General features: G+C 37.0%; 1 pseudogene; it reads left to right on the top strand.

The window, feature by feature from the left end:
• Positions 1–7,033: 7,033 nt before the first annotated feature.
• Positions 7,034–24,876, top strand: LOC129027752 (protein FRG1-like; annotated as a pseudogene).
• Positions 24,877–25,078: the final 202 nt, after the last annotated feature.

Raw genomic sequence — 25,078 nt, 5'->3', positions numbered from 1 at the left:
CATTGTTAGTAAGCTTTTCAAGTGATTTTTAGGCATACTAAATTGTATTAACCATTACCATTCTAATTCTTTAAACTTGAATTACTGTATTTATAATTCCATCTTCATCAAAGTAAACTTTTGGTTAGCAAAAACGGTAGAAACCCCCTTATTCAATCAGATTGGGACCAGTAATAAAGAGATTAATCACAAATTTAAGTTAAATGGAGGAATCATAAGAAGTGTTAAATGTAAGTCCTTAAAACTTAACTTTAATTTAAAAGACGTGTAAATCAACTTGCCAGAATTTTGATGACAAGGTCAAAGCCTTGCATGGATTCAGAGTGGACTTTCTTGTGGAAACTATGCCAATGATATGTTGTCATTGATTTCTTGTTCACTTTCTGTGAAGGCAACTGGGGTAAAGCAATCTGAAATCCTAGTTGACACAATTTTTCCCATTTGTTTCTAGTTGTCTTGCCAACAGTTAAGGTGACAGAAACTGTTTGAGTTTCTCATTTTTCCAACATATTTAGTTTATTTCTCAGAGAAACAACAATACTGCTCTTGTTATACTCATTTTATCAGTTTACATAATATTTATTTATTTATTTACTTTGAGACGGAGTCTCGCTCTGTCACCCAGGCTGGAGTTCAGTGGTGCGATCTCTGCTCACTGCAAGCTCCACCTCCCGGGTTCATGCCATTCTCCCTCCTCAGCCTCCCCAGTAGCTGGGAGTACAGGCGCCCGCCACCACGCACAGCTAATTTTTTTGTATTTTCAGTAGAGACAGGGTTTCACCGCGTGAGCCAGGATGGTCTCGATCTCCTGACCTAGTGATACGCCCGTCTGAGCCTCTCAATAATATTTAATTAAATTGCATAACTACAAGAGCAAGAACAAATGGCGTAAACATATTTAGGAATGAACACAGCTTCCTCTTAGAAACTATACAATTTCTGTGATGGAAGGAGAAATGTATAGGCATTAAAAGTAGTTCAAAGACTTTCAGTTTGCAGTGGACATCAGTCAATAAGTTGTACAGGGGTTCCAGAAAGTGCTGATTGCAAATCAGTTAAGTGGAGGTCAGTTAAGGCAGCATCCACTGTATCTTAATTTGTAAAGTGAATATTCTAAAACTGGGTTCCCTTTTGCTATAAAGGACCAGATGATAAATATTTTAGGCTTTGCAAACCATACGGTGTCTATAGCAACCATTCAACTCTACCATTGTAGCAGGAAAGTACCATAGATCCATGGATGTGCTCCAATAAAACTTTATTAAAACAGGCAGATGGTCTGAGGGCCATGTATATATCTTGCTGTTTTCATACAATTTTCTAAGTTAGTAGTTCCCTGCCTTTTTAACAATCAAGGTTTACTCTTAATCCTCTCCTCTGATTTTGTTTCAAAAGCCTTAAGAAAAACCCACAAAATATGTTTATTTTGTAATTTTGGTGGTGTTCTTATTTTACTAATAAGTAATCAATGATATATAAAGGCTACCCATTAGGTCAGTATGAAATAATCAACATTATTAACCCTAATGACTCAGTTCTGGATAGAAATAAAAAGTATTCAACCATATATATATATAACTTAAAAATCTGTATAGCTTTTTCTGGTGTAAATATACAACTTTTTGAGATTTTTCAAGTATTAAATACAACTTTGGGGAATCCTCACATCTGGCTCCCTATGATGACATTCAAGAATTCCTTAGGATTCTGGGAATCTTAGAATGAAAGTCACTGCTCTGTAGGAATGAATGAATGAATGAATAAGAAAGGGAAGGAAGAAGAAAGAACATGTCTACTAAATGTAAATTAATCATCAAGGAACGTTTATTTTATTAATAAATTTGTCAACTTTAGGTTGCCAAATCTAACAAGATACCAACATGGCATTCATGGTGATCACACCTCTAGTCAAATTTTATTTTAGTTCATTGAGTACACTATTAATATCCTGAAATACTCAAAACTTCTGTCTTAATTCTGTGAATAATTCACTTATTAATTTCCCTATACTCTACTTAATAAATGGAATGGTGTTTGGAATAAAGATAATTACAGGGCTAAAAGGGTTTTCTCTAGAGGCAGGTTACAGGATTTTTTTTCTCTGACTGGAATAAAACAAAATTAATCAATATTTTCTGCAACCAGTGTCTTTTGACTTAGTCGTCTATTAATATCTGTCAATCACTATAACCTCAGTCCTATTTCCTCCATTATTCTTTTTGCTATCATAAAAAACTTGTACATTTTTTTCCTGTTAGATCTATATGTTTCTCCTGCTTTCTTTTCATCTGAACAACTGGACATCAACTTAGTACAGATAGTGCAATTGATCCGAACCCTACAGAACTCACTGTTTCCATTTACATAACCTACATAACTGTCAATCTGAAATCACTCTCAAATTTTTTTAATTCAAAATTTTAATTTCATTTAATCATATTTATTTATTCATTAATTTATTTATTTTGAAAATAATTTTAACTTGTATTTTACATTCAGGGGTACATGTGCCAGTTTGTTACATGGGTATATCTCATAATGCTGAGTTTTGGGGTATGAATGATCCCATCATCCAGATGCTGATTTGGTATGGTTTGACTCTGTGCCCCCTCCCAAATCTTGTTGAATTGTAATTCCCAATGTAGGGGGAATGACCTGGTGGGAGGTGATTAGCTCATGAGGGCAGATTTCCCCCTTGCTCTTCTTAGATGGTAAGTGAGTTCTCATGAGATCTGATGGTTTAAATATATGGCACATCTACCCTGGCTCACTTGCTCTCCTGCCGCCATGGTAGAACGTGCCTTGCTTCCCCCTTCACCTTCTGCCATGATTATAAGTTTCCTGAAGCCTCCCAGCCATGCTTCCTGTACAGCCTGTGGAACTGTGAGTCAGTTAAACCTCTTTTCTTTATAAATTGCCCAGTCTCGCGTAGTTCTATATAGCAGTGTGAGAACAGATTAATAAATGAGCATAGTACTCAACAGTTACTTTGTCAAACCTTGCCTTCCTCTTTCTCCCCTCTAGTAGTCCCGGTGTTTATTCTTTCCATCTTTATGTTCATGAGTACCCAGTGTTTAGCTCCCACTTATAAGTGAAATCATGTGGTATTTCGTTTTGTATTCCTGCATTAATTCATTTAGGATAATGGCCTTCAGCTACATCCATGTTGCTTCAAAGGACATGATTTTATTATATTTATGGTGGCATAGTATTCCATGGTGTGTGAAATGGTTTGGAAGGTGGCCCCTATAAATCTCGTGGTGAAATGTGATCCTCAGTGTTGGAGGTGGGGCCTGGTAGGAGGTGTTTGTGTCATGGGGGTGGATCTCTCATGGCCTGATGCTGTCGTTGTGATAGTGAATTCTTTCAAGATCTGGTTGTATAAGGGTGTGTGGTACTTACCCCACTCCCATTCTCTCTTGCTCCTGCTCTGGCCATGTGATGTGCCTACTCCCTCTTCACCTTCCATCATGAGTAAAAGCTCCTGGAGACTCCACAGGCACCATGCAGATGCCGTCACCATGCTTCCTGTACAGCCTGCAGAGCTATGAGCCAATTAAATCTCTTTTCCTTATAAATTACCCAGCCTCAGGTATTTCTTCATAGCAATGCAAGAATGGCCTAATAATAGAGTGTAGATGTACCACATTTTATTGATGGAATCCACTGTTGATGGGCACCTAGGCTGACTCCATGTCTTTGCTACTGTGAATAGTGCTGCGATGGACATGCAAGTGCGTATGTCTTTTTGGTAGAATAACTGATTTTCTTTGGGTCATATACCAGTAATGGAATTGTTGGCTTGAATGGTAATTCTATTTTAAATTCTTTGAGAAATTTCCAAACTGCTTTCAACAATGGCTGAACTAATTTACATTCACACCAATTATGCGTAAATGTTCCCTTTTCTCCACAGCCTCCCAAGATCTGTTGTTTTTCAATTTTTTAATAGTAGCTATTCTGACTGGTGTAGGATGGTATCTCGTTTTGGTTTTGATTTGTGTTTCTCTGATTAGTGATTTAAGCCTAACCCTTGCCACCAGAATACTGGGAAAATACAGTGTTGCTTGTCAAAATAAATTGTTTTACTTTGCTTTAAAAATAACCAATTGATTAGTATATTTCTTCCAGCAAAATTAAGAAGTAAACGTTTAGAAATGTACAGTACCTTGCTGTTAAGTCTTCGCGGAAGTATACCAATCGAACATAAAGGCCACCTTAAACTTTCATTTGAAATGAAAGACAATTTTTAAGAGGTTAAGGGCTAGTAATTTGTTAAAGTCCTGAAGTTAATTTAGCTCAAGTAAATGCAAAGAATTTCCTTTAATTAAAGTCTTTTAAATGAACACTTTAAAGCATAGTTGGTTTCTCCCTCAAATCTTGTCCAAAGCCACTGTTTTCAACTCAGTATATCAAAGAAGCTTTCAGACATGATTACGAAGCTCTCTCAAATTACAATGTGCTATTTGCAACCTTAGACGGCTATCATTCGGGCTTTTCTACCTTTTAGCAACAATAAGCACACCCTTCCCATGTCTCCCCCACCCCGACTTACCCCTCTTTGCATTTAATATATAATTTTTCTCAGAGTGTTCTTACACATCTTTAACTGTAAATATGACAAAAGTAAACAGTATAGTACATGTGCCACATGTATAAATGTTGTATCTAGTCATACAATTTTCCTTTTAAAAAAGAAATATTTTATTTTCAAAAAGCAAAGACTCTAGGAATATTTTCTGGCTGCCAGTAATAAAAACTTAAATTCCTGGTTAGATTTTCAAATTTGCCTGACCATAAGAACCACTTGTAATATTTGTCAAACACATGTATTCTGAGTCCCATCCGTGATCTCCTGAATCAGAATCAGCAGGTGAGAGGCCTGGGAATACACATTTTAAACAAACATCCACAGTTATTACGATTAGTCAAGCTTGAAAAAAATTTCACTAGGCTCTTTATGACTGAATATCCTCACAAACATAGGAAAGTTACTGGAGAAAAATGCGAGCAGAATTTCAGAATTCTGCCTTTGCTGAAAGTGGTTGTTCCTTCTTCCTCTACTCATCAAGACCTGACTGCTTATGTAACTCCGCCAAACCACCAACACCTGGGAGGAATTGAAAATGATTTTAATGAAGAAGAAAAGCTGATGTTTAATTTCAAAACTGATGGTGACAATAGAAGGGAGAGGCATGAATTTATCTTGATTCTAACACAAAGCATTGTATTTGAGTCTACAAACAAAATTGGTTTCATTTTTATTTTTTGAAAGTTTTCACCAAACTCTATGCATATATAGAGGCTGGGCAAGAAAGAAAGAAAGAAAGAAATATGGCATATGCCATCGCTGATTTATTTCCCCATGCGACCAGCCAACAGATTCTTCACCTAGTCCCTGCTCCAAGCTGATTTTCTGTCTACTTCTCTGTTGGAAATGGAGCTTCCCTAAAGACTGCCTCAATGTCAGTTACCCAGAGGCCTTTTTTCCATCTTGTGCTCCTAAACTTCTATGATATTAAAAGATATTACCCATTCTGGAAATTCTCCTTAGCTTTCATCTTATAATTTTACTCTAACTCTGTTTCATTCCTTCTTTTGTAGCATTTCTTTTGTCCATCCCTTTACTGCGGACATGTTGTACGGCTTTGTTCTTGACCTTCTGATCTCTCCACATTCATTCCCTCAGAGCATGTATCCATTTTCTTGGTGTCGGCCTTCTTGACTATCTGATTATTATCATCATACAACAATGTTGGTGATGAGCATAGCTAACATATCCTAGTCATTTTCCATGTAGGTTATAATAAGCACCCTATATAATTTGTACCATTTAATTCTTCAAACCTAAATGATACTATTACTAACCACACTGTATGAGATGAGGAAGCAGATTTTCATCAAAACCATGGAAAGCAAACGTGAGGAGCCTCTGTGTGTCTCCTTTGTTAATGCCTCTGGCATCATGGCATGTGGATTGCCGTGGAATGGGGATTAGGAAGCGCAGCACTGTGAAAACACCAGAAAATACGTTATGATAGCGGGTAAGGCCTCTCATCTCTGCACATTGAGATGGTTTTGTTTCTGAGTCAGGTTTGAGACGAGCCAATCCTGACTCCATGGTGCCACCAGGGATCTCGAATTTAATAAGATCTTCGTGGATGCTTGGAACCCAACTGGTCTCTGTTTTCTACTTTAGGTAAAGAGCCACAGCTTGAGTGGGGTGGTTTTGGTGTCACATACGCGATCAATAGTACCCACCGTTTTGGTGTCACATACGAGATCAATAATATCTGCCACTGCAGAGGAATCACCGTGGACTACTCCTCGTTTCATCCCATGCTCTTGCGATGGATCCCTCTCACCTGTTTATTGATTTCATTCAAATTCTTCAGCGACCACAGGACACCGACTTGCCTTCTCTATCCTGGTTCCCATCACTCTGCTTTACAGGACTGGCCTGCTCCCGGCTCCTCACACCAGCGCTGCACGGCTCCCTCCAAGCCTCTGCCCTGTTTCCTCCATCAGACAGGGCGAGCTTCCTCCATCTCTATCAGGCAAAAGCCTGCCCAGCGTTCAAGACCCTCCTCAGATGCCGCCTCCACGATTAGGCTTCTTCTTGATCCCTGAGCCTGTAACACGCGCCACCATAACTCTCCACCTCAGCCCACATTCCCACAGCACTCTAGACGTCCGCGGCCCTCAACATGGCGCTTCATTCTATTTTAGGGTATTTCCTGCTTCTTTCCCGCACACACAGCCCAGAGTGGCCCGCGCTTCCAGCCGCGCCGCAACAGGCCAGCGAAGGCAGCCTGAGCTGCTTCCCGCCCCCGCGGGGACCGTCGCCAGCCAGCAGCTCTAGCGGGAGGCGGTTCCACAGCGCGCATGGCAGCCCCACCACCGCCAGCACCAGCGCCTCTGGCGGGTTTTCCTCCCCTTGGGTAGGCGCGAATCCTCAGGGGCCCCTTGAGAGGGAGCCAGGGAGCAGCTGTGTAAGGACACCTTTTGGCCCTCTGCGGCCGCCGTAGCTCCCCAGCAGAAGCGCGGAAGTGGAAATCTCAGCCATTCAGCGTTTGGGTCAAGAGGAAGGCGGGTTCTGGACAGACGTACGCTGTCAGAGAGTGTTTACTTCGCCTCCACTTCTGTTCCTCCCCGCCCTGGTGCTGCTCTGGGTCACATACTCGTCCTGAGCCGGCTTCAGCCTCTCTGCGCAGGAGTCTCCCGGGTCCATGGCCGAGCACTCTTATGTGAAGTCTACCAAGCTTGTGCTCAAGGGAACCAAGGCGAAGAGGTGGGTCCTGCAGCTCCGGCGGGAGCCTCCTCAGTTCTTTTCGGACGCACTCCACCCCTCGCGAATCCGGTAGAAGTCGTGGCGCGGAGAGCCGGCTTTGTGGCCTCCCAGGCTTCGCCCTGGCCCCTGTCCGGGCTGGACAGGGACCGGTGGCCCCATACCCACGAGTTTGGGTCCCCTGAGGCAACTCTCCAGGCCTCTGCCTGGTGGGTCTGCGTTAGTCTGATCTCGTTGTTCATGATAATAACTTCCTTTATTAGGGATTATTCTTTTCTCCATTGTCTCTTCCTGGAAAAATTATTGATTAATTTTTTCTAAGCTAATATGTAGAGTGAAACCAGGATGAATCACACAGTGGTTGAGGTGTATATGGGCTTTGATAAGGATGTGGGCTCGAACCTGCACTCTGTCATTTACTAATTTTGTAATTTGTGGCAAATTGGTTAATATGTCTGAACTTCCACTTACTCATTAAGAGATCAAATATCTTTGATCAAATATCTTTGAACCTCCGTTTACACATTTATACTTTCAGACCATTTTTTATACCTTTAGAAGACTGTGAGGATTAAATGAGAGAACATATATGCAATAAATAAATTGAGCCAAATGTGAGGAGGAGGTCGTAGTGGTAATTTATTAGCTCTTTAGGAGAAAAATACCTGTGCAATCATATCCCCGCTTCTTTTTTAACTGGCAGATTTGCCCAAAGTTGACTGTACATACAAATATTGAGTATTTCTTCCTGGTCTCCGTGATAAACAGAGGTTTTGATATTTTTAGGTGAGATGGAAAGAAAGTATCAAGGAGTGAGCTGAAGCCACTGCCTTTGAGAACCCTCTCGAGGAGTCTGGGCTCATGAAGATGCCAGAATAAGTGGCACGTATATCCTGAATGAATTTGAGATTTTTATTCAGTGCATTTCCTGTGAGGAGTGGTGAGTTATCTTCTGAAAACTTTATGATGAAAATGCAGACAAGAGTGTCATAAGATTATCGTAATAATCATAATTAATGCTTATATAGTACTTTCAGTGCACCAAGAAATTGTTCTAGGCACTTTGCCCGTTAACTTTTTTCAAATCACTCTTGTTTTTTTATTTTTTTATTGCGATGTAATTCATAATTATAAAATTCACCTTTTTGTACAGTCAGTGGTTTTTAGTATATATTCAAGAGTTTCACCACTGTCTAGTTGCTCAGCATTTTCATCATCTCAGAAGGAAATCTCTTCCTACCCATTAAAGCAGTCACATCCCATCCTCCCCCTCTCCTAGTCCTTGGCAACTACTAGTCTGCTATCTATGTGAAATTGCCTATTGTGAATATTTCCTAAGAAATCATGCAACATGTGGCCTTTTGTTTCTGGCTTCTTTCACCTATAACATTCTTGAGGTCCATCATTGTTGTAGCACCCGTTCCTTTTTATGGCTGCGTAGTATTCCATTGTATGGATGTAACATTTTGTTCATCCATTCATCAGTTGATGAACATTTAGGTTGTTTCCCCTTTTTGACTGTTGTGAGTAATGCTAGTGTGAATAATCTTACGTAAGTATTTTTGTGGGCGTATGTTTTCATTTCCCTTGGGTATACATACTTAGGAGTAAAATTGCTGGGTCATATGGTAACTCTTTAACTTTTCGAGGAACCCCAAACTGTTTCCTGTAGATGCTGCACCATTTGACATTTCCACCAGCAATGTGTGAAGATACATATTACCTCTTAATCCTCACAATAGCTTTCAGAGTTAAGTTATTATCCTAATTTTTATGTGGGGAAACTTACTCACAGACAGATTCAGTACCTTTTCCAAAAATCTCAGAGCTAAGAAGTGACAGAATCAGGATTTAAAATCTGGCAGTATGGCTCTACAATCTGCTTTGAACTTTAACATAATATGTACAAAGCCTGTAGCAAATTCTCAGTACTGTATTTAAGAGGGCATAGCAATATAAGTCTTCCTAAATCAATAATTTATAAATGAAACAGCTTAAAAGACTTCCAAGTTTCAATCTTATGATATTTATTTATCACAGAAATCAATATACCTAAACTCATCTACATAAATTATGTCCTGTAGTAAGAAGAAAAAGAGCAAAGATAAGAAGAGAAAAAGAGAGGAAGATGAGGAAACCCAGCTTGATATTGTTGGTGAGTTAGTTTTCAGTGCTGTATTCTGAAAAAAGTTAACATTTCTTGAGGTCCCATTGAAAATATTTTCCTAGTTAGAAATTTATGATGTATTCATATTTGTGTTAAAGTGCTTAAATATTACCTACAGTTGTAAATTCCATTTATTCTTTAGCACAGTAGATGCTACTGATGCCTTTACTTCATTGTCAGAACAGAGCACACGAGAGAAGAATTACAACTCTCTGACTTAATAGCCACCCTTAGACTGCTTAATAGCCGGAGATTCTGATACATAATTTTAAAGGCTTAATGTAAGTGTTATTCAACCAAATATATTTTACAAGTTATTTTCTTTGAACATGTATACATTTTAGTTATGGAAGTCAGTTGTCTCTTAAACGAAGTATCTTCACAGGAAAAATCATTATTTTGTGAACTCTGAAATGAATGAAAATTTTAAATACAGTATCAGGGTACCCTGTAAATGATACTAGAAATAAACTAACCCAAACACACTTAACCAGCCTGTTTTCTGTTTAGTTATTTCCATACTTTTTTTTTCTCTTTTAAAACTTGGCAAGTTGCATTTTGAATCTTCATAAATTATGGTAGCTTAAAAAATATATAAAATATGGAATGTTATAAAGCTAATGTTCTGGAAGAATCACCGCTTTTGAAATGGCAAATCAACAATTCTAAAATTAGGGTAAATATCTAGGGTAGATATGTAGATGTGGAATTGCTGTGTCAAAGGATAGGTGAATGTTTAACTATGTAAGAAACTGTCAAAAATTTTCTAAAGTGGTTGTGCCATTTTACCCTCTCACCAAGAATGAATTAGTGCTCCAGTTACATCCTTGCCAAGAGTTGATGGTGTTATCAGTCTTTTTTCCCAGTCTGAGTTTTACCTTTTCAGTTTCTTAATGGTGGTTTTCGGATGGACAGCTTTTTTTTGTTTGTTTGTTTGTTTTTTTGATTTTTTTTTTTTTTGAGATGGAGTCTCGCTCTGTCGCCCAGGCTGGAGGACTGTGGCGCGATCTCGGTTCACTGCAAGCTCCACCTCCCAGGTTCATGCCATTCTTCTGCATCAGCCTCCCAAGTAGCTGGGACTACAGGCACCCGCCACCACGCCCAGCTAATTTTTTGTGTTTTTAGTAGTGATGGGGTTTCACCATGTTAGCCAGGATGGTCAGAAGCTTTTAATTTTTATAAAGCCTAATTTATTTTTTTCTTTTATGGTTACTGCCTTATCTCTTTGATCTAAGAGATCTTTGCTTACCCCAAAGTCAGGAAAATATTGTACATTGTCTTTTAGAGGCATCATAGTTTCAGTTTTTACATCAAATCAGTCATTAATCTCAAATTAATTTTTGGCATGGTGTGAGTTTGGTTTCAAGATTTACCTTTTTTTTTTTTTTTAACATCTTGATAGCCATTTGTGCCAGCACCACTGGTGTTTCCTTTTTCCATTAATCCAGTTTCGTATCTTCATAAAAAATCAGTTAACTTTCTATGTATTGGTCTATTTCTGGACTCTGTTCTATTGATTGTCTGTTTTTCTGTTGGTATACCTCTTGATTGCTATAATTTCATGAAGTCTTGAGTTCAGGTAGTGTGTGTCCTCCAACTTTGTACTTACTATTAGTTTATTAATTTCTACAGTGAAGCATGTTGGATTTTCTCAGAGAATTGTATCGAGTCCAGATCACTTGAGGGAGAATGAACATCTTAATATTGGGCCTCAGTATTTAATAATTTTCAATGTGGCAATCTTGCATGCCTGTTTAAAAATTTATTCTTAAGAGTTTTATAATTTTACACTACTGTCAATAGAAATTTTGAATTTGATTTTCCAGTTTTTTGCTGTCAGTATGTAGGTATACAATTGATTTTTGTATAGTGACTTTGTAGTCTGATAAGTCTGTTTCACTTATTACTTCTAGTACTTTATGTAGAAAACTGAGAAATTTGCAATTATGTTTCCCATGACTGTCGTTTGACTTCTTTCTTTCTATTCCTAATGTCTTGTCTTGCTTTTTATTGGTTTATTATACTGTCCAGGACTTCCATAGTGTTGAACAGAAGTCACGAGAATCAGCATAATTGCATTGCTTCCAAGCTTAGGCAGAAAGCTTTCAGTAGTCCACCATATGGTATGATGTCTATAGGGTCTGCAGAGAAAAACCTTTATCAAAATGAGGACATTCCTTTTAAACTTTGTTTCTTGGGAGTTTTTATCATAACGATGTTTAATGCTGTCAAATGCCTCTTTCTGTATCTGTTGAGATGATTATACAATTTTCTTCATTCTGCCTATGAATTACATTGGTTTCATTTTCAACTTTTAAGCTAACTTTACATCCCTGAGATAAACCCCACTTGGTTGTGGTGCATTGTCCTTTGGGATATTGCTAGAGTTGATTTCTAGGTGTTTTTTTTTTTTTTTTTAAGATGTCTATATTGGTGCTGATGGGAGATATTGGACGTTTGTATCCTTTTCTTGTAATGTCTTTATTTGATTTTTGTGTCAAGGTGATATTTGGTATCATAAAATTAGATGGGAAGTGCTGTCTCCTTCCCTGTTTTTGGAAATAGCTGTGTAAGGTGGGTATGATTTCTTCTTTACATGTTTGATAGGATTTACCAGTGAAGTCATCTGAACCTAGAGGGTTTGGATTGGTTTGGTTTTAGTTTTTTATGGGAGAATTAAGATTTTTTAAGAGATATTTTCAGATTTTTCTGTTGTCAGTTTTGGTAATTTGTGTCTTTTAGGAAAATTTCCTTTCATCCAAGTTGTTGGATTTATTGGCATAAAATTATTCAGAATATTCCTTTAATATCCTTTTAATGTCTGTAGAATCTAATCTGTATTGCAGTCTCTTCATATTGGTAATTTGTGTTTTTTCTATTTTTTCCTGGATCAGTCAGTCTAGCTGTAGGTTTATCAATTCTTTATAAGATCATTTATTTTAGATAATTAATGATCTTTTAGTACAGGGATATTCAATCTTTTACCTTCCCTGGACCACAATTGAAGGAGAAGAATTGTCTTGGGCCACACATAGAATACACTAATGATAAGCTGATGAGCCAAAAAAAAAAAAAAAGAAAAAGAAAAAATCTCACGATGTTTCAAGAAAGTTTATGAATTTTTGTTGGGCTGCATTCAAAGCTGGCCTGGGCCACATGCAGCCCTCGGGTTGGACAAGCCTGTTTCAGTATTACTTATTTTCTCTTTTTTTCATTTTCTATTTCATTTATTTTCAGTATTTTTTTTTCCTCCCTTTAACTTATTTTCAGTTTACTTTGCTCTTGTTTTATTGCTTCTTAAGAAGAAAGTTTGATCTCTTCATTCCACTTTAGTTTTAGTTACAGTCAACACATTTTGCTTTCATTTTCATTCCATTCGAAATATTATCTAGTTTTACTTGTGATTTTTCTTTTCATGGACACTTGAGTTATTTAAAAGTGTATTGTTTTTAATTTCTACTACATAGAGATATTATAGGTATGTTATTTTTGCTGATTTCTAATTCATTTTTAGTATAGTTGGAGAATATACTTTCTTAGTGAATTTCCATGTACACTTGAAAAGAATGTGTATTCTGCAGATGTTGGTTCAGGGTTTTTTTTTTTTTTTTTGGAGATGATGTCTCTCTCTGTTGCCCAGCAGGCTGGAGTGTACTGGTGCAATATCGGCTCACTGCAGCCTCCACATCCCAGGTTCAAGTGATTCTCCTGCCTCAGCCTCTGTAGTAGCTGGAATTACAGGCACCTGCCACCACGCCTAGCTAAATTTTTTTATATTTTTAATAGAGGCGGGGGTTCACCACGTTGGCCAAGCTGGTCTCAAACTCCTGACCTCAGGCAACCCACCAACCTCGGCCTCCCAAAGTGCTGGGATTACAGAGGTGAGCCGTGGCGCCGGCGGTTCAGTGTTCTTTAGATGTTGGTTAGATCAACTGGTGGAGCTTGTGACTATGCGCATCTTCTGTGTCCTTACTGATTTTTTACTCATCCTACAATGTATTGAGAGTTATGTTAAAATCTCCAGCTGTAATTCTAGATCTGCCTACTTGAGCAATTTTTGCTTAAAGTATTTTGAAGCTGTCATGTGTACACATTTAGGATTGTTAAGTCTTCCTTATAAATTCAGTCTTTCATTTTTATAACATTTTAATCTTTATTTCTGTTAAATGTCTTGATGCCTAGTTAAATTATTTGACCACCCTTTTGCTCCTGTCAAGCCTGGGCCTTTGTTAGTTTGTGCTTATTTATTAGGTTTTTGCCTGTAGACTTAGACAGTGACTCTTACTCTAGGAAAGGCTCATCCTCATGGACTCTAGGTATACTTGGTGAGTTCTCTCCACTCTGCTATGTCCCAAATTTGTGTGATATCTGGCATCTCCAGTCAGCCCTCAGAAGTGGCAGCCACTCTGCATAGGCCTTGTGGAGCCTGCCTGCTATACGCACTACTCCCAGCCCTTGGCCCCAGACCTGCAGAGAACTTTGGCATACTCTTTTGAGGCCTCACCTGTATGTATTTCCCTCTTCTACTGTACCTTATTCTATAAACTCCAAACATGTTAGCACTGCAAAACTCTCAGCTTAGTGACAGTGACATTGCCTCATTTTTGGAGGTCTCTACCTCTCTCTGTGTGGTCAAGAAACTGTCATTGGGCAGAAAACAGAAGTGTGTGTGAGATTTGCTTCCTGTGTTTTCCTGTTCTCAAATATCACAGTCCTGTTCTACCTGTGTTCCAATCCCCGAAAACAGTTTTCTCAAATATTCTATCCAGTATCAGTTTTCTCATTGGTCATCGTGGGAGCGCAAGTCCATCTCGGCTGGAAGAGGAAGTCCTTCTGTGTCTTTTTCTCTTTGTCCTTCCACCTTCTTTTGCATTGTGGATTTTCTAAATTTGCCGTGTAAGTAAGCATGTGTCTATTTGTGAAGGGAAAGAAAAAAAACTTTTAATTTTTTAAAGCTGTTCTGTTGGTTCCTCACAAGGATCTAAAGGGATTGGTAAATAGGAAGAAAGAAATTATGTCTTTCACATGGAGAATACCATGTGTGACATTAATAAAAATGAGCATGTCTGTAAGCAAAGAGTTTCACTGAGCTCTGCTAGATTCAGAAGCAATTGAACTTACAACATCGTAGTTTGCAAAACACAGATTTGATTTACCCAGGAACTAAAGATAAGTAAGCTATGGGTTAATAGAAGGTCTGTGAAGGGTACTTAGACTACAGTAAGATTGGGGAAGAAAATTCCATTTCCAAATCTAAGATATATCATTCCTTTGTGCCAAGCAAATAATGAAGGCAGAGATTTAAAGGGGCCCTTAGCACAGAAGCACTGGGTTAGTGAGAAGGCGAGGTGAGCTGTCACACAGCCTTGATGCTAGAATGAGGGTGCCCTGGTAGTATCTTATCAGCCATGACACTGGTGCATCAGGCCATTTTTTTTTTTTTTTTTTTTTGGGACAGGCTCTTGCTTTGTTGCTCAGGCTGGAGTGCAGTGACATGATCATGACTCAGTGCACGCTCGACCTCATAGGCTCAAGCAGTCCTCTCACCTCGGACTCCTGAGTAGCTGGGACCACCATACCCAGCTAATTTCTTATTTTTTTTGTAAAGATGGGGGTCTCCTTTTGTTACCTAGGCTGATTTTGAACTCCTGGGCTTAAGTGATTCTCCTGCTTCCACCTCTCAAAATGCTAGATGACAGGCATGCCAGACATATGTAAACATTCTAAACTATGTGAAAAGCTTTATTATGCATTGTGAGACAACACAGCGGTAATATTTCACCATCTGCCTAAGTTTTAAAGGAAATAACTTTAAGCATATGTCTAAATAGCAAGTAATGTTTTAGAGCGGATTCTCTTAAATTCAGCTTGGGCATCTGCAGCATATACACAGCTTGAGCTGTAACCTGACGTAGAGACAGGCAACTTCAGTGCCCACTGTTCTTAGGATCCACTGATTTTTCACAGCTAAAACCCCCGAGTGGCACTGTTAAGTATTATGATATGTTACTTTAGTCGTTAAACATATAAACATACCTCCAAAAGGTTGAATGTAGGCCACTTGCAGAAAGTAGGCAGAATGCTCGCGTTTAATTCTTGATGATACTGTGTTTAGCTTTCTTGTTCTTTGAAATCTCATTGAGAAAAAATACTGGCATCTGTTCAAAGTAATTTCTTTTTCACTTGACAATATTATAAGTAATGTTATTGTATCATTTCCCTACTTGGACAGAGTGTGAAAATTTTGAGGAACTTGTCTGCCAGAAATTACTTCTTCATTTGCAAAACATTAATGAGATATTATATTTAAATGATTTTATTTAATAATAAGTGTACTTGGTGAATGTGGCATAGGACATACAAAATAAAACTAATTTAAAATTATTAACTATTACGTTTATAAGAATTGCTAATCATAACACTGTTCATAATGATTCTGAATAAAGCATTATTTCTTTTACTGAAAACAATTGTAGCTATAACTCAATCATCTAAATTGTCATTAGTTTTATTGCTTTCTACTCGTCTTTAGCTGAAATTTTAATTTTTATTAATTTTCTTTTTCTCCATTGGTTTTGTGTGTGTGCGGAGGTAAAATACACAGAATATAGAATTTGCCAGTTTTTCTATTTTTACGTGTACACTTCAGTGGCATTTAAATGAATGCACCATTTTACCTTCCCTCCAGCATTACAGAGGGTTTCAGTTTCTCCACATCCTGCCCAACATTTGTTTTTCTGGTTTTCTTGGTTTCTGTTTTTTGTTTTTTGTTTGTTTTGATAATAGCATTATAATGGGTGTGAAGTGGTATTGCATTATGGTTTTGATTTATATTTCCCTAGTGACTAGTGATGTTGAGCGTCTTTTCGAGTGCTTATTGGCCATTTGTATATCATCTTTGAAGCAATGTCCGTGTATATTCTTTGCCCAGTTTTGAATTGTGGTGTTTGTCTTTTTGGAGTTCTCTATATAGTCTGGATATTAATTCCTTATAATGTATGTAGTTTACAAATATTTTCTCCATTCTCTGGGTTGCCTTTTACTCTGTTGACAGTGGTTCTTGATGCACAAAAGTTTTTAATTCTGATGAAGTCCAGTTTGTCTATGTTTTCTTTTGTTGCCTGTGCCTTTGATGTTCTATATAAGAAATCATTGCCAAATTCATTGTAGTGCAGCTTTTCCCATTTTCTTCTAAAAGTTTTCTAACTTTAGCTCTTACATTTAGGTCTTTGGTCTATTTTATGTTACTTTTTGTATTTGGTGTTAGATAAGGGTCCAACTTCATTTTAGCTAAAATTTTATGTATTTTAAAATTGATTATGAAAAGCATGAAATGTTTAGTTGAAAGAAAATTTTGTGCAGTGGAATTAACTGAATCTTTAAAACCTTTTTTTTTATGGAAATATCCAAACTAATCCATACATAGAAGAATATAATGAGTCCCCATGTGCCCAGGCCCCAGCATTAATTATCAATATTTTCCCAATCTCGTTTCATTTACTTACTCACCCACACACACATTTTTTCCTAGAAAATTTTAAGTAAAATCACAGATATTATGTCATTTTACCCATAAGTACATAAATGTACATTTCTTAACGTGGTATGTATTTCTCTCATCACCTGTTTTGTTCTTTATTTTTATACATTATACTATGTCATTATCAGACCTGGTAACATTAGCAAGAATTCCTTAATATGTCATATCCAGTTGATGATTGACTCATTTCCACTCTAGTTAAAGTACAATTTAGGAGTAGGTTTGAGGATATTTTTTAACATTAAGAAATAAACCTTTATAACAACTTTTAAAATAATTTTTGCTAGAGTCTAACATTTCTATTGGCAAATAGGAAATTAGTATACATAGACACAGATTCTGCTCGTTTTGCTTTCAATCTAAAATCATAGTTAAGATTACTGGCCGGGCGCCGTGGCTCACAACTGTAATCCCAGCACTTTTGGAAGCAGAGGCGGGTGGATCACGAGCTCAGGAGGTCAAGACCAGCCTGGCCAATATGGTGAAACCCCGTCTCTACTGAAAACACACAAAAAATTATTCGGGCATGGTGGCAGGCACTTGTAACCCCAGCTACTCGGGAAGCTGAGGCAGAGAATGGTTTGAACCCGGGAGGCAGAGGTCGCAGTAAGCCAAGATCGCGTCTCTGCACTCCAGCCTGGGCGAAACAGCGAGACTCCGTCTCAAAAAAAAAAAAAAAAAAAAAAAGATTACTATGCTAGAAAGTCTTCCTGTAGAGGTATTTTTAAGAAATATTATGATAGGCATTGCCTCTGGAAAGCAGGCATGAATAGATGGCTGGGGTCTTTCATGAGAGAGACCGTTCTCCATATATCAATTTGTATCTTACATGTTGTCTTTTGTTTTGTTTTGGTCTTTTTTTGAGACAGGACCTTGCTCTGTCACTCAGGCTAGAGTGCAATGGCATGATCATAGCTCACTATAACCTTGAACTCCTGGGCTCAAGTGATTCTCTTTCCCAGCTCCCCGAGTAGCTGGGATTACAGGCATGCACCCCCATGCCTGGCTGTATGTTGCTATTTTGTATTTTAAAAACCTAATTCTGACTGTGCTGGTAGTCGCATGAATCTGTGCACATACATGCAAACAAGTACATGTAAAACTGGTGAAATCTGAATAAGCTTCATGGATTATATGAATGTCAGTTTCCTGATTCTAACAATGTACGATACTTATGCAAGATGTCATCATTGAGACAAAGCGAGTAAAGGATATGTGAGATCTTCATAGTATTTCTTATGACCACCACGCGATGTGAACCACCAGCCATCCCGATGAAAGACCACCCAGCCCTTGTGACTTGACTAAGATATTAAATCCATGTTATCTCCACGTTTTTAACTGGATGTGATATAAAGTTAACATATTTTGTAATCATTGTATTTATAAATATTTTTTCTAAATGTTATGGTATTCCAAGTTTTCCAAAAGAATCAACCAAATACAAGTTATAAATAAACATTTTATTTGTTATGGGAGTTAAGCTAACCAAATTTATAACCCAGATTTAGATACACAAGAAAATCAGTTTTTATAGTTTTAATAGAAAGCAGTGTAATAAATCAAACATTAAACAACTAAAAATGTATATGAATATTTATTTTCACACACAAAACTCCCTCAGACATGAATTCTAAAATTCAAAACACCAAAGACATTGTATATACCTTTTCATGTTTTCTAATTCTGAAGAAAATAAATTTTACTTAAAATGCTAATATTTGAATAAAGTATGCATTCATAATTATGTTCTTGTCTTTAAAGTTAATTTTTCAAACAGAACTAAAGAGTTTTATCTTCAGTAGATCTTTTAGAAAGGAAGCAATCCTACCTCATCTAATTAGAATTTAGTCCTACTAGGAAGATACACTACAAATATTTATTGTGGTAATCTTTGAATAGTAAAATGAAAGGTAAATTTGGTTTCCTTTTCTATATGTTCTTGTATTATATTTTTCACGTTCTTCTCTTAAGTTCTTTTCTGTGATTTTTAAATCAGATAGGAAAAATTGATTCAGTCTAAACACTTAATGTTTCTTCTACAAGAAGTATCCTCATGGCTATTCTGTTATTTTGTTTCACTTAGGGGAAAATGGCTTTATTGGCCTCAGACAGCTGCTTTATTAGATGCAATGAAGCAGGAGACATAGAAGCAAAAAGTAAAACAGCAGGAGAAGAAGAAATGATCAAGGTAATGATGACATTTTATACGGATGACTGCATTCATACATGCGATGTGACTGTATCTCTTTAAAATGTTAAATCATCATTTACTGTCACTTTAAAGATTTAGTTAATAGCTTTTTATAATGTGGTGTTTCAAATAGACTCATTTTTTATTATAAATCCCATAGTTGATGGCTTGTTTATACAATGTGGTAGAGAAATCAGTGTATCTAGGAGCTACGTTGCCATCATCTCCAAGGATTAGTATCTTTTCCTGGTAGTTCCACATGCTCTTTTTAAGCTTTCATTTTCTTGTTTTCTTGCTTGTATTTTAAAATCTAATTTTTAAAATAGATAACATGTACACGTGATCCAACATTTTTAAATAAAAGCATATGAAGATGAAGACGTATGTCTGCCATGCATCTTACTCACCTGTGTCCCAGCTCCTGTTCCTCTTTCCCTTTGTTTTTTTTATGGCCTCCTAAAATTTCTTTATAAACATATGAATACATTTATAATTTTCAACTGTTTTACACTAAAGGCAGCCTCCTCTCTAGTCTTCTCAACTTTTGATTTTTTTTTTCCTTAAAATTGTATCTTGGAGAGTTTTCTACTCTTAGTTTGAATGCACAAAATTTTATCTTTTTCTTGCTTTTCTTCTCTTTCTCTCTCTCTCTCTTTTAACAGCCACATAATATTCCATTTTAGGGATGTACCTTAATTTATGTAGTCTTTTATAGATGGAAATTTAGGCTGTTTCCATTCTTTTGCTCTTATAAACAGTGCTGCAGTACATAACATTGAATATGCATCAATTTGTAGATGTGCAGGTGGACCTGAAGATAAATTTCCAGAAGCAGAATTACCAGGTCGGGGTATACGCGTTTGTATTTATGTAATGCTTGAGCTTCTGTGATGATAATCACTCTATGAAACATAAAAAATCATAGCAGAATTTCTGGGGCCTTAGCCCTTACATTTTAAAAATATTTTTATTACTAGTACCCGTCTTCTTTGCATTAGGAGAAACATGAATCACATAAAACATAATTTTTATTTTATTTTTAAAATATGTTTGCCTCACTAAGCTGGAAATAAAAGTTCCTTATTACAGGCTAAATTCCCTCATCCATAGTCAGACACGTTATCCATTCCACCAGTGGCCTGTGCCCTCCCTAATCCTACTGTTTGTTTTACATCATTGTAAAAGTTAAACAGACATCTTCATATCAAGGTGAAATTCTAAATAATACTGTTAATATAACCTAGATAAATCAGGTAGTTAACTGGAATTTGATGAAAACATTTAAGGCTTAATTTCTTAGACTCACAAAAGCCACTGATCCTTAATGACAAACATGTTCCAGGATGTGTCTAAAGAATAACTCCCCCTTCTTGACACATGGCTTTTCTGAGTCTTGGCATTCCATCCCAGTACTGAGCAAGGCACTGATCTTTAATCATAAACATATACCAGGATGTGTCTAAGGAATAACTCCCCACTTCTTGACACGTGGTTTTTCTGTGTCTTGGCATTCCAACGCAGTACTGAGCATCGTGAACCTTGCTTTGTTTGTCTCTGTTGGGAATCACACGTTGCATCCAGTGTGACCCAGATTTGCTGGCATTGTGGGGGCCAGAGTGGAAGGCTCTAAGAGAGGGGGCAAATGTCTTTTCTAAAATGCCCTTCATTCTTATAATTAGAGCATAAAAATTTATGTTACATTTTTCTCTACTGCCAGTGTAATTTAAAAGCATCTCTCAATTCTCTGTACATGCTTCATGTTAGATTTCCGGTCATATGTTTCATTTTCTTTTTAGAATACTCTTGATTTCAGATAATTTCAAATCTAAAGCTCAAACAATTTCAATCTAAAATGTAGATATTTTCTTACAGTTAGAGAAGTGAAATGCTATGTTTTTTCATTGCATGCATCCGGCACATGCGTTGTAGTCTTGAATTTCCATAATGCTCCTGTGAGGTAGATGTGAGCTCAGCCTTACAGACAGGAAGACAGCCTCTGACCCTCCTTACATCCTCATCATTTTTGTCAGTCGGTTCATGGAAATCACAGTGATTTCAAGGTGTGGTAAGACAGGATGTGTACCCAGACTCAGTTGACTCCAGAGGCCACTCTCAGTATTTCATAGCACATTGCTTCTCAGGAAACAGGTCATTGAGGAAATGCAGATGGGTTTGTGACTTACATTTAATTTAATTTATTTATATTTTATTGTATCATGTTTACATTTTTTTCATCTGGGTATCATCACAAAAGTGTTACTGAAGGCAACAATTGCAAATATATGTGCAGTGCTTTGCACTTATACAAAGACACAAAGATACACAAAGATTTCATTTTTCACTATTTAAAGCAATTTTCGGATGAAATACAAAGTTTTCTGGGTCTCTTTGGTTAGTCAAGTACTTGGAAGCTCTGAACAGTGATTATTTAGGACTCTTTTCATACCATTTAATTGCAGGCTGCCCTAATTAATCTCTGTCAGCCCTTCACCTTTAGGACCTTGCCTCAGCTATCAGAACACAGATCCTCTTACTAAAGGTAGCATTGTGTTACAGACCCTAGCAGGGAATGTTTTGAGGTCTGGGAACCCTCTAATCAAAACTGTCACAAAAATGTCATTGGCACAAACACGTTATTTGTCATCACTTTCTAAGTAGCCCTGGAACTGGACTCTGACCACAGAGATCCCTTAGGAGACATGAATCCTTACCATTGCCCATTGCCTGTTCTGTGGGTGATCCTAATTGTTGAATGCAGATTAATTAACTTATGACATGTGATAGTAAACATCTATCCAACTTAGGAGTATATAAGAAGCTACTAAAAGAGGTGGGTTCCAATTAATTAAAAACAAGTTGTGTAATGTTAAAATTTTAATAGTTTGGTAATAGTCTGTGCAATGTAAAATAGCTACTGAGCTTTCAATCTGATCAAATGACACTTGTCTACTAGGGATAATTTGATCCTAGTGTATTCACTTGGAGGACAAAATTAAATTAATGATTGCTTTATTGCCTAGCAGGATCTGATGTATAAAATGTTTCTGAAATAATTTTGTCTGTAGTGTTTCTGACACAAGGGCTGAGGAGGAAGCATGTGATAGCACTTACTCATATAGATTATATATATGAAGTAAAAACACATAGCCAGAACCTGTCTTTTTCTGAATATAGTTGCTCAGTTAATTTTTTCTTCTGCATAAGAAATCATCTCGAATATTCTTATGTGATATGTAAAGTGGGAAGGTGGAAGATAAACATATAACCCATTGGATTCTCTTTTCCAATATCTAGATTAGATTCTGTGCTGAAAGAGAAACCAAGAAAAAAGATGACATTCCAGAAGAAGACAAAGGAAATGTAAAACAATGTGGAATCAATTATGTGTATGTATGCATTTCCTTTTAGACCTACAGATTTGACAGTGAAGTGCTTCTCAAAGTGCTTTCAAAATAAATTACCTAATTAGCTGGGGATGGTGGTGCATGCCTTAGGCCCAGCTACTCGGGAGGCTGAGACAGGAGGATTGTTTGAGCCCAGGAGTTCAAGGCTGCAGTAAGCTCTGATCATCACTGCATTCCAGCCTGGGGTGATAGAGCAAGACCCTGTCTGAAAAAATGAAAACTGATGGACAAGAAGAGGCAACATAATGTAGCCTCTAGGACAGAGCACTGAGCTAAATGCTTTTCTTTTCTTGAGGGTTCAGTTTTCCAAATCATCCTACCAGCTCCCAAAGCTAGTCACTCGGGTTAGTCAATCTCTCTATTCATTCATAGAATGGGTGTGATGCCAGTCAAAGGCTGTGCTATGGCCAGGACACAGGGGACTCCAGCCAGCATGCCCTAATGGAAGTGGGGCCTTGTGCTCCCAGTCAATGAGTGGCCCTCCTCTTGAGAGGTCACGAAGGTCATCTTTGTTGTTCAAAATCTCCAGCTTATTAAAAAAAATACAATTAGACTTTTTTTCTCCCTCAAGATGGAGTCTCGCTCTGTCCCCCAGACTGGAGTGCAGTGCCACGATCTCAGCTCGTCATAACCTCCACCTCCCAGGTTCATGTGATTCTCCTTTCTCAGCCTCCCCGGTAGCTGGGACTACAGGCGCACGCCACTATGCTCGGCTAATTTTTGTATTTTTAGTGGAGACAGTGTTTCACCATGTTGGCCAGGCTGTTCTCGAAATCCTGACCTCGAGTGATCTGCCTGCCTTGACCTGCCAATGTGCTGGGATTGCAGGCATGACCCACTGTGCCTGGCCTATAATTAGACTTTTTTAATAAGTGAAAAAGAAATTAAGAGTATTAATAAATTTAATAGTAAATATGTATAATCAGAGTTTGAGGTATTTTTCAATGAAGATATTTTCTTTGCAGAAAGAAATTTCAGAGCTTCCAAGACCACAAAGTTAAAATACGTAAAGAAGACAGTAAAATTCTTAAAAAGGCTCAGAAAGATGGATTTTTGCATGAGGTGCTTCTGGACAGGTAGCTATTTATTTACTTATTTCCACTATTTTCAGTAGCGAATAGAAATGGCATGTAGAAAACCTATATTCTCTTAAATTACTGTAGTTTTCACATTTTTGTCTTTATTTCTAATTTATGAGTGTGGCAATATTACCTAGAGAGGACATCATGAGTTTGGGAAAAGACTGTCAAGAAAGAATATCTAAAAATTATAACCGATTCTAAGTATATACTTAAAGAAATTCAGGTTTGACTGTATCTACTTCATAAATTTATCATTATCTTTTTATAATTATTAGAACCAGAGTTAGAAAGAAGCAGTTTGACTAATATAAAAAGTATGTGGATTCTGTTAGAGTAGTTCAGGATCCTTAAAATAAGCATAGATCAACTAAAAAACTAAGTATAAAAGCTAAACAAGTGAAATAGAAGCAGTTTTATTGTAAGATTTGGAAGAGTGCAGGATGTTTATCATAGCACATTATTAATATTTATTACTCTTCCTATGTAGATAGCAATGTCCTAGATTTACAACATAGAAAAACAGACGTTTAGCTGTGAGTGTACAAGTATAAATCAGTTAAGTGCCAGATTATGATAATCACCAGCCGCTCATTCAAGTCCTATGTTGCAAATTTACTCTTACCCTTTTTTTTACATTACTTGATAAAGACAATGTTTAATTACATATTTCCTGTTAACTAGCTGGCAGAATTCATACCTAAAGTCAGTAAATAATGTTAGGAATTTTTTTCCAGCTTTGCAAATGAATATGTATCTAGTTGTAAGAAATCAAGAAGAGGTTATAAAATATAATCAGGATGTGGACTGTAAAACAGAATAAACTCTATGTCCTGTAACTTTTATCACTTGTAATAATACAGCATTCTCACCCTGTTAAATGGAAATTTAGAGCACCCTTAAATTCTGGAATAATTAAAATTGCTATTTGGATTGAAAAAGCCCTTAGACAACATTTATTAAATATTAGGAAATAACTTTTATAAGATTAGAATCCATTTTTTATACAAACCATATTTAAAAGTATACATATTTTAATATAAGTGTTGTGGTAATACAGTAACCAAAATTGAGCACACATTTTTAAAGCTTTTATATTTATTAGCAGTTTAATATATATGGCATGTTTTACATAGATTAATTTTACTATTTTTCTTTGTTTTAACAGGAGAGCGAAGTTGAAACCGACAGATACTGCAAATGACTGGGATTTTTGTTTCTGCCTTATCTCTTTGTGTTTTTTTCTGAATAAAATATTCAGAGGAAATGCTTTTACAGAGTTCTTGAGTTGTTGTGAAATTGTTGTTTAGCTAGTAGCTAGTTTAACCAGGATTAAGCAAGTTTAATCAGGATTATTCATGCATGTACTTTTTAGCTAACTACAGTTTTTCATATGGAAATGAAAC

This window comes from Pongo pygmaeus, chromosome 22 (genome assembly GCF_028885625.2).
Source record: "Pongo pygmaeus isolate AG05252 chromosome 22, NHGRI_mPonPyg2-v2.0_pri, whole genome shotgun sequence".
Lineage (NCBI taxonomy): Eukaryota > Metazoa > Chordata > Mammalia > Primates > Hominidae > Pongo > Pongo pygmaeus.
Note: the sequence above shows the minus strand (reverse complement) of the source record. Positions and strands in the feature narration are given on the sequence as shown.